The sequence below is a fragment of the Scyliorhinus torazame genome, chromosome 5, assembly GCF_047496885.1.
Source record: "Scyliorhinus torazame isolate Kashiwa2021f chromosome 5, sScyTor2.1, whole genome shotgun sequence".
In the NCBI taxonomy this organism is placed as follows: Eukaryota; Metazoa; Chordata; class Chondrichthyes; order Carcharhiniformes; family Scyliorhinidae; genus Scyliorhinus; species Scyliorhinus torazame.
Window position 1 is genome coordinate 170,923,348 of NC_092711.1, and position 17,806 is coordinate 170,941,153.

At 47.5% G+C, this 17,806-nt stretch overlaps 1 long non-coding RNA gene across 1 annotated transcript; it reads left to right on the forward strand.

The window, feature by feature from the left end:
* The first annotated feature begins 2,436 nt into the window (after positions 1–2,436).
* On the forward strand, positions 2,437–17,348 carry LOC140420641 (uncharacterized). Its single transcript, XR_011946489.1, has 2 exons — positions 2,437–2,642; positions 10,519–17,348. It is a non-coding gene; the product is annotated as an uncharacterized lncRNA (long non-coding RNA).
* Positions 17,349–17,806: the final 458 nt, after the last annotated feature.

Below are 17,806 nucleotides of genomic sequence, written 5' to 3' on the forward strand. Positions count from 1 at the left end.
TATTTTCTCAAATGCCATGAAGAATATTTCTACATCTTTCCCCTCAAATCTTGGTCCGGCCTGTATCAATTTAAATAGATCCCCACTAGGATTTGGACTGGGAAGGGTTACTCCTCCTTCTTAACATTCCTCGCAATACCAAAACTCAGAGCATTTAACTCTCAGGAAAGGCTGGGGCTGCTTTTTGCTAGAAAATAAAAGACTAAAGTGTGACCTGAGGGAGATCTATAAGATGATGAATGGGTTCAATAAACCAATAGAGATTCGATGAGAAACCTCTTTACCCAGCGAGTGGTGAGAATGTGGAACTCACTACCACAGCACGTGGTTGAGGTGAACAGCATGAATACATTGAAGGGGAAGTTAGATACATACATGAGGGAGACAGAAATAGAAGATATGCTGATGGGGGAAATGAAGAGGGCTGGGTGGAGGCTCATGTAGAGCATAAATACTGACAGAGACCAATTGAGCCAACTGGCCTGACCCTGTGCTGTAGACTCAACGGAACAGAGACAAATGTATTTATTTTAGATCTACTTGTAGTGGTAGCAAAACACTATTTACTATCCAGGATAAAATTAATTTCCTTCATCGCCATTTTCAGATCTTTTCCGTGGAAATGTGCTCTCCCAGGACCAATGAGCATCAGCCCACGGGAAGAAAAGTCGTGAGACCGGCCAGTCCAGCAGAAAGAAACCCACCAATGCTCCCACACTCAGTACAAGTGAACAGTCTCTCCTGGGTGTGAACTCATTGGTGTGTCAACAGGTTGATTATTCGAGTGAATCCCTTCACACACGCAAAGCAGCTAAATCGCCTCTACCCAGTTTGAACTCGCTGGTGTGCAAGCAGATTGGACGAATCACTGAATCCTTTTCTGCACACAACGCAGATGAACGGCCTCTACCCAGTGTGAACTCGCTGATGTATCTGCAGGCTGGATGTCTGAGTAAATCCATTCCCACACAAAAAGCTGGTGAATGCCCTTTCCCCAGAATTAATTCGCTGGTGTGAAAGCAGGTTAGCTGAATTACTGAATCCTTTCCCACACTCAAAGCAGGTGAAGAATGTCTCTCCAGTATGAACTCACTGGTGTGAATACAGCTTCTACGACTGAGCAAATCCCTCACTACACATGGAGCAGATGAATGGCCTCTTCCCAGTGTGAACTCTCTGGTGTGTCTGCAGGCTGGATGAATCACTGAATCCCTTCCCAGACACAGAGAAAGTAAATGGCCTCTTTCCATTGTGAACTCGCTTTGTATCAAAGGTAGGATGACTGAGTGAATCCCTTTCCACAATTAGTGCAGGTAACCAGCCTCTCCCCACTGTAAATTTTCTGGTTTGTTCGAAGGATAGATACCCTAGTGAATCCCTTTCCACAATTGGAGCAGCTGAACTGCTCTCTCCGGTGTGACTGCGTCGATGAATTTCTAGCACTGATGGGGAACGGAACGACTTTTCAGTCCCCACATTTCCAGTTTTCCCATGATTGAAAATCTGATTCCACAGATCCAAAACAGCTTCTACCCCGCTATTACCAGTCTCCTGAATGACCCTCTTATGGACTGAACTCATCTCTCAACGCAACTTCTCAACTGAGTAGCACAACACTCCATATGCTTCACTTGATGTCTATGTCTTTGTATTTACTTTGTGTTTTTATCGTATGTCCTGTTTTTCATGGATGGAATGATCTGTCTGGACTTTATGCAGAACAATACTTTTCACTGTACCAGGTACATGTGGCCATAAATCCAAATGACCTGGGTATCTTCATGTCTCTCCTTCACTTTTCACAGCAAGTGCACTGGAACACACACCCAGGAGCGTGTATCTCAATGCTTTTCCATTGTTTCAAGCCGTGTTTCGTGCCATTTTTCCGTGTTTCCGTGTTTCAAGCCATTTGAAGGGGACAAACATGTCTCCCTCCAGATTCAAGGCTGATCATATTCAGTTCCCATAGATTGAGTGACTGTGTCACATCTTGACATTTTGTCTGTAAACCTTGCCCTGTAAAAGGCGTTTACCAAAACCATTTCTATCAGTGCAACATAGAAATTCAGAACATTCTAGTTACTATGGAACATTGTAAAGGATGGCAATGTCTTTCAGGGACAGAGGCCAATGTTTCCAGAGTCTGCACCCTCCCTGGATTCACTTCCTTTCCTTTCAGTTGCTGCAAGTCACCAATGCCCCGCCCCCCGCCCGAGAGATAAGAAATGGAAAGGAGGAAACATTGATTTCCTCCCAGATGTTGCCCAGAGAAGGTGGTTTTCGTTCAATTTCCGTATTGTGACGTCACAAGAGAGTCATGCATGAACCAGCCAATAGGAATCACTCTACTGGCATCGTTTCCGGGTTTCAGTGCGCAGGCCTGGCGCGCGGATACGGGAGCCCCGCCCCCACTCTTTGTTCCCCCTCCCCCGTTGGACAAGATTTCCACGCAACTGGCTGACGGCTCCGGCCAGAGCGAGAAGCCGCCCGATGGTCTCCCCGCCCTCCCCCAAGAACCGGGACTGCGCATGTCTAAGGGAGAGATAATCTGCGCATGCACGGGGAGAGACCACCCTCTGAGCTTTGTGTGAATGAAAATTGAGCTTCACTCAGATTGAAACTTCCTCCTGTCTCCAACATCTGTGAGTAAAACGCTTTCTTTTCCCCGTTTCCATTTCTTTTCTCATTGGTGACTTGCAGCAACTGAAGGGAAAGGAAGTGAATCCACGTAGACTGCAGTGTGAGTGTGATTATCACTCACTCCACTCACACTGGTTGTTCCTGTAAAGACTTGTTTACCTGTAAAGACTCACATTCCAACCATTCTTCACATTCCAATCTGTAATTATCTTGCAATTGTGTCTTTGCCTGTACATGCTGTGTTTGTGAACCTGTCTCTACTTCACCTGATGAATGAGCAATGCTCTGAAACCTTCTGATTTCAAATAAACCTGTTGGACTTTAACCTGGTTTTGTAAGACTTCTTACTGTACCCACCCCAATCCAGTGCCGGCATCTCCACATCTGGAAAGATTGGCCCAGGTCTCTCTCTCTCTCTTAACGACATTGACATCCTTTGCTCCCTCAGCTTGACACATTTATTTGTCTGGCTAAAAGGATTGTCTCTTTCCCAATGTTCACAATTAAAGGCTGGTTTCCCCAGGCGATGGCTGACACTTAAGGCAAGAGTAAATTAATGTCGGACAGAGATTTGTCTGGTGTTGTTCTCTGCTACAGCTTAGATACATTATTTATGGTTCTGTCATAAAGAGCATTTATTATTATTTCCTGCTGTGTAATAGGGTGGCGCAGTAGCACAGTGGTTAGCACAGTTGCTTCACAGCTCCAGGTTCCAGGTTCGATTCCCGGCTTGGGTCACTGTCTGTGCGGACTCTGCGCGTTCTCCCCGTGTCTGCGTGGGTTTCCTCCCGGTGCTCAGGTTTCCTCCCACAGTCCAACGATGTGCAGGTTAGGTGGATTGGCCATGCTGAATTGCCCCTAGTGTCCAAAAACAAGGTAAGGTTGGGGTTACTGGGTTAAGGGGATAGGGTGGAGGTGTGGGCTTAGGTAGGATTCTCTTTCCAAGGGCCCGTGCAGACTCGATGGCCGAATGACCTCCTGCACTGTGAATTCTATGGTTCTATGAAAAGGCACATTCTGGGATAGAATGTGGCGCAGTGGTTGGCACTGCTATTGCACGTGCCGAGGTCCCAAGTTCGATCCCGACTCTGGGTCACTGTCCGTGTGGAGTTTGTACATTCTCCCTGTGTTTGCGTGGGTTTCGCCCCCACAATACAAAGATGTGCAGGATAGGTGGATTTGCCATGCTAAATTCCCTCTTAATTGGCAAAAATGAGTTGGGTACTCTAAGTTTATTTAAAAAAAAGAAAAGGGCAGATTCTGATATCTGGGCGACACGGGAGCACAATGGCTAGCACTGTTGCTTCACAGCTCCAGGGTCCCAGGTTTGATTCCAGGCTTGAGTCATTGTCTGTGCGGAGTCTGCACGTTCTCCCTGTGTCTGTGGGGTTTCTTCCGGGTGCACCGGTTTCCTTCCACAGTCCAAAGGTGTGCAGGTTAGGTTGATTGGCCATGCTAAATTGTCCTTAGTGTCCAAAAGGGTTAGATGGGGTTACTGGGTTATGGGGATAGGGTGGAGATGTGGGCTTAAGTAGGGTGCTCTTTCCAAGGCCAGTGCAGACTCGATGGCCGAATGGCCTCCTTCTGCACTGTAAATTCTATGAATATTTACTGTAGCTACGTTTTATATTTCCAGTTATCTCGTCCCTCAGAGGCGTGCTAGCCTCTGCAGTTCTCTTCCACAAGGACCAGTGGGTGGGGGGGGGGGGGGGGGGGGGGATGAGTCATTGAATATATTCACGGATGTGTTGGACAGATTTCTTTTTAAAAAAATATATAATTTATTGAAATTTTTTCCCTGAGCAACATTTTTCCCGCTTACAAAACAAGCGAAACGATAACAATAACAAAACAGAATTTTTAAAACTTTTTAACAATAATAATAATAATAACATACAAGTAACAAAACCTCATACTCTATTACCTATACTCAACTAAGCCTCCTCCCCCCCTCCCCCCCCCCCCACTCCCCCCTGGGTTGCTGCTGCTGGTCATCTGTCTTCCCTCTAACGTTCCCCTAGGTAGTCGAGGAATGGCTGCCACCGCCTGGTGAACCCTTGAGCCGATCCTCTCAGGGCAAACTTTATCTGCTCCAGTTTAATAAACCCCGCCATATCGTTTACCCAGGCCTCCAGTCCGGGGGGTTTCGCCTCCTTCCACATGAGTAGGATCCTGCGCCAGGCTACGAGGGACGCAAAGGCCACGACATCGGCCTCTTTCGCCTCCTGCACTCCCGGCTCTTCCGCAACTCCAAATAGAGCTAACCCCCAGCCTGGTTTGACCCGGGCCTTCACCACCTGCGAACTCATTCACGTCACTCCCTTCCAATACCCTTCCAGTGCCGGGCACGCCCAAAACATATGTGCGTGGTTTGCTGGGCTCCCGCCACACCTCCCACATTTGTCCTCCACTCCAAAGAACCTGCTCAATCTTGCCCCCGTTATGTGTGCTCTATGTAGCACCTTAAATTGAATCAGGCTAAGCCTGGCGCATGAGGAAGAAGAATTTACCCTGCTTAGGGCATCAGCCCACATACCCTCCTCTATCTCCTCCCCTAATTCTTCTTCCCACTTTCTTTTTAGTTCGTGCACCGACTCCTCCCCTCTTCCCAAATCTCTCTATAGATCTCTGACACCTTGCCCTCTCCGACCCACACCCCTGAAAGCACCCTGTCCTGTATCCCCTGTGTCGGGAGCCGCGGAAATTCCCTCACCTGTTGTCCAGTAAACGCCCTCACCTGCATATATCTCAAGAAATTCCCCCGGGGTAACTTATACTTTTCCTCCAGTGTTCCCAAACTCGCAAAAGTCCCATCTATGAATAAATCTCCCACCTTCCTAATTCCCAACTGGTACCAGCTCTGAAATCCTCCATCCATTCTTCCTGGGGCGAACCTATGGTTGTTCCTGATAGGGGACCCCACCAGGGCTCTCCGCACCCCTCTCTGTCACCTCCACTGTCCCCATATGTTCAGTGTTGCCGCCACCACCGGGTTCGTGGTGTACTTTTTCGGTGAGAACGGTAGCGGCGCCGTCACCAGCGCCTCTAGACTCGTCCCTTTACAGGACCTTCTCTCCAGCCTTTTCCACGCCGCTCCCTCACCCTCCATCATCCATCTACGTATCATTGCCACATTGGCGGCCCAATAATACTCTCTCAAGTTCGGTAGTGCCAGTCCTCCTCTGTCCCTACTGCGCTGAAGGAACCTCCTCCTTACTCTCGGAACTTTTCCTGCCCACACAAAGCTCGTAATGCTCCTATCTATTTTATTAAAAAAGGTCCTGGTGATTAAAATAGGGAGACATTGAAATACAAATAAGAACCTCGGGAGGACCATCATCTTAATTGCTTGCACCCTGCCCGCCAGCGATAAAGGCTGCATGTCCCACCTCTTAAAGCCCTCCTCCATTTGTTCTACCAGCCGTGTCAGATTAAGTCTGTGCAAGGTTCCCCAGCTCCTAACGATCTGAATCCCCAAGTATCGGAAGTTTCTTTCCACTTTCCTGAGCGGTAAGCCTTCTATCTCTCTACTCTGGTCCCCTGGATGTATCACATATAATTCACTCTTCCCCATGTTTAATCTATACCCCGAAAATTCCCCGAACCTCCTCAAGATTCGCATAACAACTATCATCCCCCCCGCTGGGTCCGACACGTATAGCAATAGGTCATCCGCGTATAACGAGACTCGGTGTTCTTCTCCCCCTCTAGTCACCCCTCTCCATTTCCTGGAGTCTCTCAGCGCCATGGCCAGAGGTTCAATTGCCAGCGCAAACAACAATGGAGACAGCGGGCATCCCTGTCTTGTTCCCCTATATAATCGGAAATACTCCGATCTATGTCGACCTGTAACTACGCTTGCCGTTGGTGCCCCCCATAAAGTAGTCTAACCCAGCGAATAAATCCGTTCCCAAACCCAAACCTCCTCAACACTTCCCATAAATACTCCCACTCCACCCTATCAAATGCCTTCTCTGCGTCCATTGCCGCCACTATCTCTGCCTCCCCCTCCACTGAGGGCATCATTATCACCCCTAATAGCCGTCGCACGTTAACATTCAATTGTCTCCCTTTTACGAACCCTGTCTGGTCTTCGTGCACCACCCCTGGGACACAGTCCTCTATCCTCGATGCCAGCACCTTTGCTAGCAGTTTGGCGTCCACGTTCAATAGTGAAATAGGTCTATAGGACCCACACTGCATCGGATCTTTGTCCCTCTTCAAAATTAGCGATATCGTCGCCTCCGACATTGTCGGGGGTAGTGTCCCCCCTTCCCTGGCCTCATTGAACGTCCTCGCCAACAACGGGGCCAACAGGTCCACATATTTTCTGTAGAATTCCACCGGGAACCCGTCCGGCCCCGGGGCCTTCCCTGCTTGCATGCTTCCCAGTCCCTTAATAACCTCGTCCACCTCAATCGGCGCCCCCAGGCCTGCCACCGCCTGCTCCTCCACTTTCGGGAACCTCAACTGGTCCAGGAACTGCCGCATCCCCTCCTCTCCCTCTGGGGGCTGAGACCTATACAGTTCTTCATAAAAGGTCTTAAGCACCTCATTTATCTTTCCTGCCCTTCGCACAGTGCCTCCCCTTTCATCCCTAATTCCTCCTATCTCCCTCGCTGCTGCCCTCTTTCGCAGTTGGTGCTCCAACAGGCGACTAGCCTTTTCCCCATATTCATACCTCCTCCCCTGTGCCTTCCTCCACAGTACCTCCGCCTTTCTGGTGGTCAGAAGGTCAAACTCGGTCTGGAGTCGTCTCCTCTCCCTGTACAGCTCCTCCATCCGGGGTCTCTGCAAATTCCCTGTCCACCCTTAAAATCTCCCCCAGTAATCTATCCCTTTCCTTGGCCTCTGTTTTCCTTTTGTGGGCCCCAATAGAAATCAGCTCTCCTCTGACCACCGCTTTTAGTGCTTCCCAGACCACTCCCACAGGGACCTCGCGGTCGTAATTGACCTCCAGGTATCTCTCGATACACCCCCTCACTCTTGCACACACTCCCTCATCCGCCATCAGTCCCACATCTAATCGCCAGAGTGTTCTCTGCTCCCTGTCCTCTCCTATTCCAGGTCCACCCAATGTGGGGCATGATCCGAAACCGCTATGGCTGAGTATTCAGCTTCTTCCACCCTAGAGATCAACGACCTTCCTAAAACAAAAAAATCTATCCGGGAGTACACTTTATGGACGTGGGAGAAGAAGGAATACTCCCTAGCCCTGGGTCTAAGAAATCGCCATGGATCCACTCCCCCCATTTGGTCCATAAACCCCTTAAGTACCTTGGCCGCTGCCGGCCTTCTTCCAGTCCTTGAGCTGGATCTATCTAGCCCCGGGTCCAGCACCGTATTGAAATCCCCTCCTAAAATCAAATTTCCTGCCTCCAGGTCCGGAATACGCCCCAGCATCCATCTCATGAACCCCGCATCATCCCAATTTGGGGCATACACATTAACCAACACGACCTCCATTCCCTCCAGCCTACCACTCACCATTACATATCTACCTCCACTATCTGCTACGATGTTCTTTGCTTCAAATGCTACCCGTTTCCCCACCAAAATGGCCACCCCTCTGTTCTTTGCGTCCAGTCCTGAGTGGAACACCTGTCCCACCCATCCTTTCCTTAGCCGAACTTGGTCCGCCACCTTTAGGTGCGTCTCTTGGAGCATAACCACGTCTGCCCTTAGTCCTTTCAAATGCGCGAGCGCTCGGGCCCTTTTTATCGGTCCATTCAGGCCCCTCACGTTCCACGTGATCAGCCTCACTGGGGGGCTACCTGCCCCCCTCCCGTGTCGACTAGCCATTACCTTCTCTAGGCCAGTCCCATATCCCGCCTCCGTGCTCCCGCTCGCTCCCCCAGCGTCGCAATCCGCCCCCGACCACCCTCTCTTTAGCCATTTCCTTTTGGATTTCCGCAGCAGCAACCCAGTTGTCCCCTCACCCCCCCCCCCCCGATAGATCCCTATCTAGCTTGATTGCTCCCCCCATATCACTTCCGCAAGTCAGCTGACTTCAACTGACCCCGGCTACTCCTGCTCGCTCCTCGACCCACCCGGTGTGAGGGAACTCCCATCCGCCTTGCACCTGTTTTCCCGCCTTATTCTTTCTGGCGCGGGAACATCCCTTTACCTGACCCGCCTCTTATGGCGCAGCTCCCTTTCCCCTCCCCCTCTCCTTCCCCATTCTCCGACTATGTCCCGCCTCTCCCCCCTCACCGGCGCCCACATTTCCCCAGTGTCCCCCCACTTCCCTGTTTACTTCTCGATTAACTTTCACCATCCCATTAACAAAAACAATAATAACAACAATAACAGTTCCCTGCAGCATCAGTCCCTCAGTTCCGGTCCAGTTTCTCTTCATTGATGAAGGACCATGCTTCCTCCGCCGTCTCGAAATAATAGTGTCTCTCCTGATGCGTGACCCATAGTCTTGCCGGCTGCAGCATCCCAAACTTCACCTTCCTTTTGTGCAAAACCTCTTTGGATCGGTTGAAGCTCGCCCTCCTTCTCGCCACCTCCGCACTCCAATCCTGGTAGATCCTTACCACCGCATTCTCCCATCTGCTACTCCGCACCTTTTTAGCCCATCTCAGGACCTCTTCTCTGTCCTTAAGGCGGTAGAATCGCACGATTATCGCCCTCGGTGGTTCTCCCGCTTTTGGTCTTCTGGCCGGGATCCGATTTGCCCACTCCACCTCCATGGGGCCCGCAGGGGCCTCAGCACCCATCAGTGAGCTCAGCATCTTACTTGCGTACGCTCCACAGTCCACTCCTTCCACACCCTCCGGGAGACCTAGTATCCTAAGGTTCTTCCTTCGCGCTCCATTTTCAAGGGCCTCAATCCTGTCAGCACACTTTTTATGAAGTGCCTCGTGCGTCTGAGTCTTGACCGCCAGGCCCAGGACCTCGTCCTCAATACCTGACATCTTCTGCTCCACCACGTGAAGTTCAGTCTCCTGGGTCTTTAAAGTCTCCTTAAGCCCCTCAATTGCCTGTAACAACTGGGTCATTACCTCCTTCTTCAGCAGATCCACGCACCGTCTCACCACCTCGTCCTGCTCAGGCCCCCATGTCACCTGTGGTTTCTCCGCCGCCATTTTGTTCCACTCCCTCTGACCTTCTGGTTGCAGATTCTTCGGGCTGCAGCCGCCGCCGCCGGTTTTTCCCTCCATCGTTCGGGGGGGACTCCCTTCCCTCGCGCCTCGCACCGGGATTTTCGGCCGTCAAAGTCCCCGTTGGGGCTCTTAAAAGAGCCCAAAGTTCCGTCGGAGCTGGAGCCGCCGAAACGTGCGGCTAGCTCATCCCTGCCGCAACCGGAAGTCTTGGACAGATTTCTGATTGACGAGGGAGTCGAGGGTTATGGGGACTGGCAGGAAAATGGAGAGAAAGCTGAGATGAGGATGGATTTCTTCACTCGAGGATGTAGTGAAGCTTTGGAATTCTCTACCCCAGAGACCTTGGAGCTCAGTCATCAAGTATTTTCAAGACAGAGATTGATAGGTTTCTAGATAGTGAAGATATCGAGGGATATGGGGGATAGTGTGGGAAAATGGTGCTGAGGTAGATCGGCCAATGATTTAATTAAATGGTTGAGCAGGTTAAATTGTTGACTGTAGCTCCTGTTTCTTATGATACGTGTTCTGGACAGGAAGCGGTGATCATGACTCTGTCTATCATCCTGAATCAGCACCTTTAGGAGAGTTGGGGGTGGGGGGTGAATATTAGATACAGCAGAGTGAGAATGGAGGGAGAGTGTGTGGGGCAGAGATTTAAAGCTTTTGGAAACGAGAGAGGAAAGAATGTTCATTAGGAACTAGAAATGTCTGTTCTGAATTGTTTTTCTCTACTGACAGTGATGTCTTTTGTAAATTGTTTTCACAGGATATTAGAAGAGGAGGAATTACATGCAGAAACCTCAAACCTCACATCTCGATCTGAGAGAGTCTCTTGATTCCTTAGGACCTGAATGTCATCAGCCTCTGAATCTAGAAGGAGCAATGTTTGCCCGATCTGTCGTCTCCAAAAGATTTTACACACCAGTGTGACTGGAAAAGCATCGAGACACACACACACAAGTGTTGCAATCCACTGGCTATGTAATTATCTTAAACCAGTTACACAGTCTGAAAGAATATCACACCATTCACAGCAGGGAGACACCATACATGTGTGTTCTGTGGGTCAAGGCTTCAGCTGATTGTCCAACCTCGAGAGATACAAGGAGAATAAAAATATGGAAAGACCATGGAAATGTGAGGATTGTGGGAAGGGATATGGAGCCCCATCTGCGCTGGAAGCTCATCGACGCATTCACACTGGGGAGAGGCCGTTCAGCTGCTCTCAGTGTGGGAAGGGATTCAGTTGTTCATCCAACCTGAAGACACACCAGCGAGTTCACACTGGGGAGAAGCCATTCATCTGCCCTCAATGTGGGAATGGATACAGTTGCGCATCCAACCTGAAGACACACCAGCGAGTTCATACTGGAGAGAGGCCATTCACCTGCTCTCCGTGTGGGATGGGATTCACTGTTTTATCCAGTCTGCAGAGACATCAGCGAGTTCACACTGGGGAGAAGCCATTCACCTGTTCTCAGTGTGGGAAGGGATTCATTCAATTATCCAACCTGCAGACACACCAGCGAGTTCACACTGGGGAGAGGCCGTTCACCTGCTCTCAATGTGGGAAGGGATTTTGTGTTTCATCACACCTGCTGAGACACCAACAAGTTCACAATTGAATACAGTGATGGATTCTGCTGTTATAGTTGCTGTTTCAATTACGTCGAGACTGCATTTTGTTCATTTTGACAGTTGTTCAATGGGTGTAATCGGAGAGTTTCTTTCTGCTGGTTTCTAGTTTCATGACTTTGCCTCCAGTGGGCTGATGATATTCAAAACTTGTTGTGAATACCTGGCTTTCAATTGCACAAGGACCACAGAGTGAAAGGGTTTTTGGAAGTTAAAATATGTTTAGAACATAGAACAGTACAGCACAGTACAGGCCCTTCAGTTGTGCTGACCATCAACCTAACCTACACCGCTTCAATTTACTGCTGTCCATGTGCCTGCCCAAGAGTCGCTTAAATGTCCCTAATGACTCTGACTCCACCACCTCTGCTGGCAGTGCATTCCACGCACCCACCACTCTCTGTGTAAAGAATCTACCTCTGACATCTCCCCTATACCTTCCTCCAATCACCTTAAAATTATGTCCCTCGTGACAGCCATTACTGCCCTGGGGAAAGTCTCTGGCTATCCACTCTATCCATGCTTCTCATCACCTTGTACACCTCTATCAAGTCACCTCTCTTCCTTCTTCACTCCAGTGAGAAAAGCCCTAGCTCCCTCAATCTTTCTTCATAAGACATGCCCTCCAGTCCAGGCAGCATCCTGGTAAATCTCCTCTGCACCCTCTCCAAAGCATCCACATCCTTCCTAAATGAGGCGACCAGAACTGGACACAATATTCCAAGTGTGGTCGAACCAGGGTTTTAAAAGCTGCAGCAAAACCTTGCGGTTCTGAACTCAATCCCCCTGTTAATGAAAGCCAACACACCATACTCCTTCTTAACAACCCTATCGACCTGCAACTTTGAAGGATCTATGTACGTGGACTCCAATATCCCTCTGTTCCTCCACGCTTCCAAGAATCCTGCCTTTAACCCTGTATTCAGCATTCAAATTTGACCTTCCAGAATGAATCTCTTCACATTTATCTAAGTTAAACTCCATCTGCCACTTCTCATACCAGCTCTGCATCCTGTCAATGTCCTGTTGTAACCTGCAACAGCCCTCAACACTATCTACAACTCCACAAATTTTCATGTCATCGGCAAACTTACTCACCCACCCTTCCACTTCCTCAAAGCAGTCATTTATAAAAACCACAAAGAGCAGAGGTCCCAGAACAGATCCCTGTGGGACACCACTGATCACCGACCTCCAGGCAGAATACTTTCCATCCACTAGCCCTCGCTGTCTTCTTTCAGCCAGCCAAATTTCCCTGTATCCCATGCCCCCTAACTTTCTGAATGAGCCTACCATGGGGAACCTTATCAAATGTCTTACTGAAATCCATACACACCACATCCACTGCCCGACCTTCATCAATGTGTCTCGTCACATCCTCAAAGAATTCAATGAGGCTTGTGAGGCATGACCTGCCCCTCACAAAGCCATGCTTACTATCTTTACTCAAACTATGTTTTTCTAAATAATCACAAATCCTATCTCTCAGAATCCTTTCCAATATTTTGCTCACCACAGACGTAAGACTGGTTGGTCTGTAATTCCCAGGGATTTCCCTATTCCCTTTCTTGAACAGGGGAACAACATTCACCTCCCTCCAATCATCCGGTACTACTCCAGTGGAGAGTGAGGACGCAAAGATCATCGCCAATGGCGCAGAAATCTCCTCCCTCGCTTCCCGTCGTAACCTTGGGTATATCCCGTCAGGCCCAAGGGACATATCTATCCTGATGCTTTTCAAAATTTCCAGCACATCCTCCTTCTTAATATCAAACTGTTCGAGTCTATTAACGCTGTTCCCATTTCTGGTTGTAATCCATTAAATCATGCCATGTTACCATGCAGATGGGCTGTGGTGGTTATATCGCTCTTTTGTTTAGTTTATTTGGGTGCTTTTCACAGAAGAAAACTATCTGTATATGAAGGCAAGTTGTCCGAGGTGGGCTGGGAAACTACATTTAGAAGTAATGTGAGACAGGCAACGGCTAATATTTAAGGAATTATTACATATTTACAAGGGCCCGTTAGCTCAGTTGGCTGGATGGCTGGTTTGTGATGTGGAGTGACACCAACAGCATGGCTTCAACACCTGTACCAGCTGAGGTTGTCCATGAACATTGTCCCACATCTGAGGTGTGGTGACCCTCCGGTTAAATCACCACCAGTCAGCTCACTCTCTCTGAAAGGGGGGAGCAGCCTCTGGTCCTTTGGGGGCATTGGTGACTTTTATTTCATATATATTGAACAAATATAGATTCCTTTAAGGAACAAAACTCCAACAAGAAAAGTGATTCAAGCGTGGCTAACAACGAAAGTTAAAGATTCCATTAGATCAAAGGAAGAAGCTCATAAAGTGGCAAAAATAGTAGCGAGCCTGAGGATTGGAAACCTGTTTTTGAATTCAGCAAAAGAGGATCAAGAAACTGATAAAGGGGCAGCACGGTGGCACAGTGGTTAGCACTGCTGCCTCATGGTGCCGAGGTCCCAGGTTTAATCCCGGCTCTGGGTCACTGTCCATGTGGAGTTTGCACGTTCTCCATGTTTGCGTAGGTTTCGCCCCACAACCCAAAAGATGCGCAGGTTAGGAAGATTGGCCACGCTAAATTGTCCCTTAATTGGAAAAAATGAATTGGGTACTCTAAATTAATATTTAAAAAATGAAACTGATAAAGAGAAAATAGAATATGAGAGAAAACTGGGGAGAAACATACAAACTGACTGGGAACGCTCCTATAGGAATGTGAAAAGGAAAAGATTTGCAAAGACCAATGTGGGTTCATTCCAGACAGAGACAGGAGAGTTTATAATGGGGAATAAGGAAATGGCAGAGAAACTAAACAATGTGTGTCTGTCTTCACAGAGGAAGATGCAGAAATTGTCCCCAAAACACGAGAGAACCAAGAGACTAGTGAGCACGAGGAACTGCAAGAGGTTAGTATTAGTGAAAAAGTAGCACTGGAGAAATTAATGTGGATGAAAGTTAATAAATCCCCAAAAGCTGATGCTCCACATCCGAGAGTGTTGAAAGAGGCAGCTGTATAGATAGTGGATACATTGGTGATTATCTTTCAAAATTCTATAGATTCTGGAATGGTTCCTGCAGATTGGAAAGTGGTAAATGTAACCCACTATTTAAGGAGGGAGAGAGAAAACGGGGAACCACAGACCCATTAGCCTGACATCAGTAAGAGGGAAAATGCTACAATCTATTATAAAGGATGTGATAGCATATGAATTAGGAGCAGGAGTGGGCCACTCGTTCCCTCGAGCCTGCTCCACCATTCAATAGGTTCACGGCTGATCTGATTGTAACCTCAACTCCACATTCCCACTGACCCCCCAAAAGCCTTTCACCCCCTTGCTTGGCAAGAATCTATCAGCTCCGCCTTCAAAAATCTCTGCTTCCACTCCCCTTTGAGGAAGAGAGTTCCAAAGACTCGCAACCCCTTGAGAGAAAAAAGTTTTCCTCTGCCTTAAATGGGCAAGTTATTACTTTTAAAGTGACTCCAATTTCCAGATTCACCCACAAGAGGAAACATCCTTTCCACATCCACCCCGTCAAGGCCCCCTCCTCCCCCCCAGCCTGTCCAATCATTCCTCATAGACCAGCCTCCAATTCCAGGTATGATTCCAGTAAAATTTCTCTGAACTGCTTCCAACATATTTACATCATTCCTTAAATAAGAGCAATGATGTGGTCCCACCAATGTCCTGTATAACTGAAGCATAACCTCCCTACTTTTGTATTCAATTCCCCTCACAATAAACAATAACATTCTATTAGCTTCCCGAATTACTTGCCCCGAAACTGAGAGGCATCAGAGATTATCAGAGAGAAAGATAGGCAGGCTACAGCCCGTTCTATCCCTGTATCCCTGTCGGCTTATTTTCCTCAAGTGCCCATCCGATTTCCTTTGGGAAACATTCCATCATCTCTGCTTCTACCTCCCTCATAGGAAGTGGGTTCTAGGTATTTCCCACTTTATTCAAATTGAAACGAGGTTCAGAGAGGCCATTCTGTCCATCATTCACATGCTGGCTGTTTGAATGATCGATCTAATTAGTCCCACCGCCCGGCAAGTTTCATTGCCTACAGAATCTGTCCAGTTGCCTTTTGAAAGTTCCAGTTGAATTTACTTATTGCACTTTTGTCAGGCAGTGAATCCCAAATCACAACAACTCATTCTGTTTTAAAACAAATAATGTCACAATATGTGTTGGAATTCTCACAAGGTATTCGAAATGGAGTGAAAGACATAGTTGTTACATAAAATTAAGACTCGCTCTTTATTAATGATCTTTGTGAGCCAACGGAGTGTGATATATCCAAGCTTGGAGGCTATTTCTAAAAATAAATTACATTTTTACAGCACCTTTCCTGACCACAGGATCTCCTAAAGTGTTTTACAGCCAAAGAAGTACTTTTGAAATGTAGTCACTGTTGTAATGTCAGAAATTGTAGCTATGCCTCAGTAATAATATTTAGTTTTAAAAATCAATCACTTTCATCTGAATTCACAATTAGAAGTAACAAGGTCAAGGAAGCCATGATAAACTCTATCAACATGTGACAGGGGACGGGAATCTCTAGCCCGCCAGCCGCGGGTTTCTCGGTGGCACACCGTTCACATGTGTTGGGATTCTATACTCCCGCCGCTTGTCAATGGGATTTCTCACTGTAGCCATTCCACACTGCCAGGAAACCCGCTGGCATGCGAACTGGTGGGAAAAGTGCATTGTAACGACTGGAGAATTTCGGCGAGGGCCTTTATTTTAAAAAATAATACTGCATTCACCGAAATGTTTCCAGAAACTGCTGAACTAGCAGAAATTGTTTAAACAAGGAGATCATTCCAGAATTTTCAAAAGCTACTGGGCACCATACACTGCCCAAATCTGACTCAAGTATAATACACGCTGAGCAATCTGATCAAGGTTAGTCAGAAAACAGCTATTATCTTCCACAAAACCTTTTTTGAATCAGTGTATCTTGTATTAACGAAATATATCAATTCAAGATTACTGTATTACCTAGCTACCAGTCAGGAACAGGTGATTGAATAAGTAATGAGCCTTAATTGAGTTACAATGAACAAATCAATAAAGAATCAGTAGTTATGGTAAAAGACTGAGTTTTATTAACTGTAAAAATGTAAACACTTAATTGCTGTGTATGTAAAGAATGTACAATGAAGATACTGGCAAGAGAGACCTTCAAACTCTGGAACCTTCAAACTCTGGCCTCAACATTTGAAACTGTATGAATAAGGGATTGTATAGAATCAGATAAAGGGATAGTATGAAACAGTTCTATTGTATTCCTGTCTGAGATAATGAGAAGGTGGTGCCAGTAATGAGAATAGATAGAATCCCAACAGTGCAGAAGGTGGCCATTCGGCCCATCGATTCTCCACCAACCCTCCAAAAGAGAACCCTACCGAGGCCCACACTCGCCCTAACACCAGAACCCCACCTAACCTTCACATCTTTGAACAGTGGGAGGAAACTGGAGCACCCGGAGGAAACCCATGCAGACACGGGGAGACCATGCAAACTCCACACAGAAAGTCACCCAAGGCTGGAATCGAACACTGATTCCTGGTTCTGTGAGGCAACAGTGCTAATTAAATTAATCTAGTGACCAAATTGACCAATGGTCATGTTACAACAGGCCCAACTCTGACGTGAGGTAATGGTCACTTTGGGGATAAAAGTAGAGGTTCTGAAGGTCTTCCTTGCTGGCCAAGTACTGAAGACTCCCGAGGCCGAGTTCCAAGGAAATTACTGTCAAAGAAGGAGCCAGACTCCCGAGGCTGAATTCCATAAGAATTACTGTCAAAGAAGGAGCCAGAGAGGGTTACGCTTCTACAGACTGATCACCTGCATGACATTGTAAAAGTCAATGTCTTCAAGTTGTTCAGTAAATCTTTTCATTTAATAAACTTCTTTTTAAATTTACTATCCAGAGAATTCTGCCTTTGCCTTAATTGTTTAAAGTCTTGTCTGAACCAAAGTGAATTTATTAAATGGTAAGTTGGGGGTGGCTGAAATCAATTGAGTTACAGATAACAAGATCAGATAACTTAAATCTTCAATTTAAAAACTTGCATTTCTATAGCGCCTTTCACAACCACAGAACGTTCCAAAGTGCTTTCCAGCCAATTAAGTGCTTTTGAAGTGTCACTGTTGTAATGTAGGAAACGCAGCAGCCAATTTACACACAGCAAGATCCCACATACAGCAGCAATGTGATAATGAGCAGATGATCTGTTTTAGTGATGTTGATTGAGGGGTAAATATTGACCAGGGCACCGGGGATAACTCCCCTGCTCTTTAAAATAGTGGCTGTGGGAACTTTGACGAACAACTAAACATCAGTTATGGCCCCTGGGTTTGAAACTCATCGAGATAAACAGCAG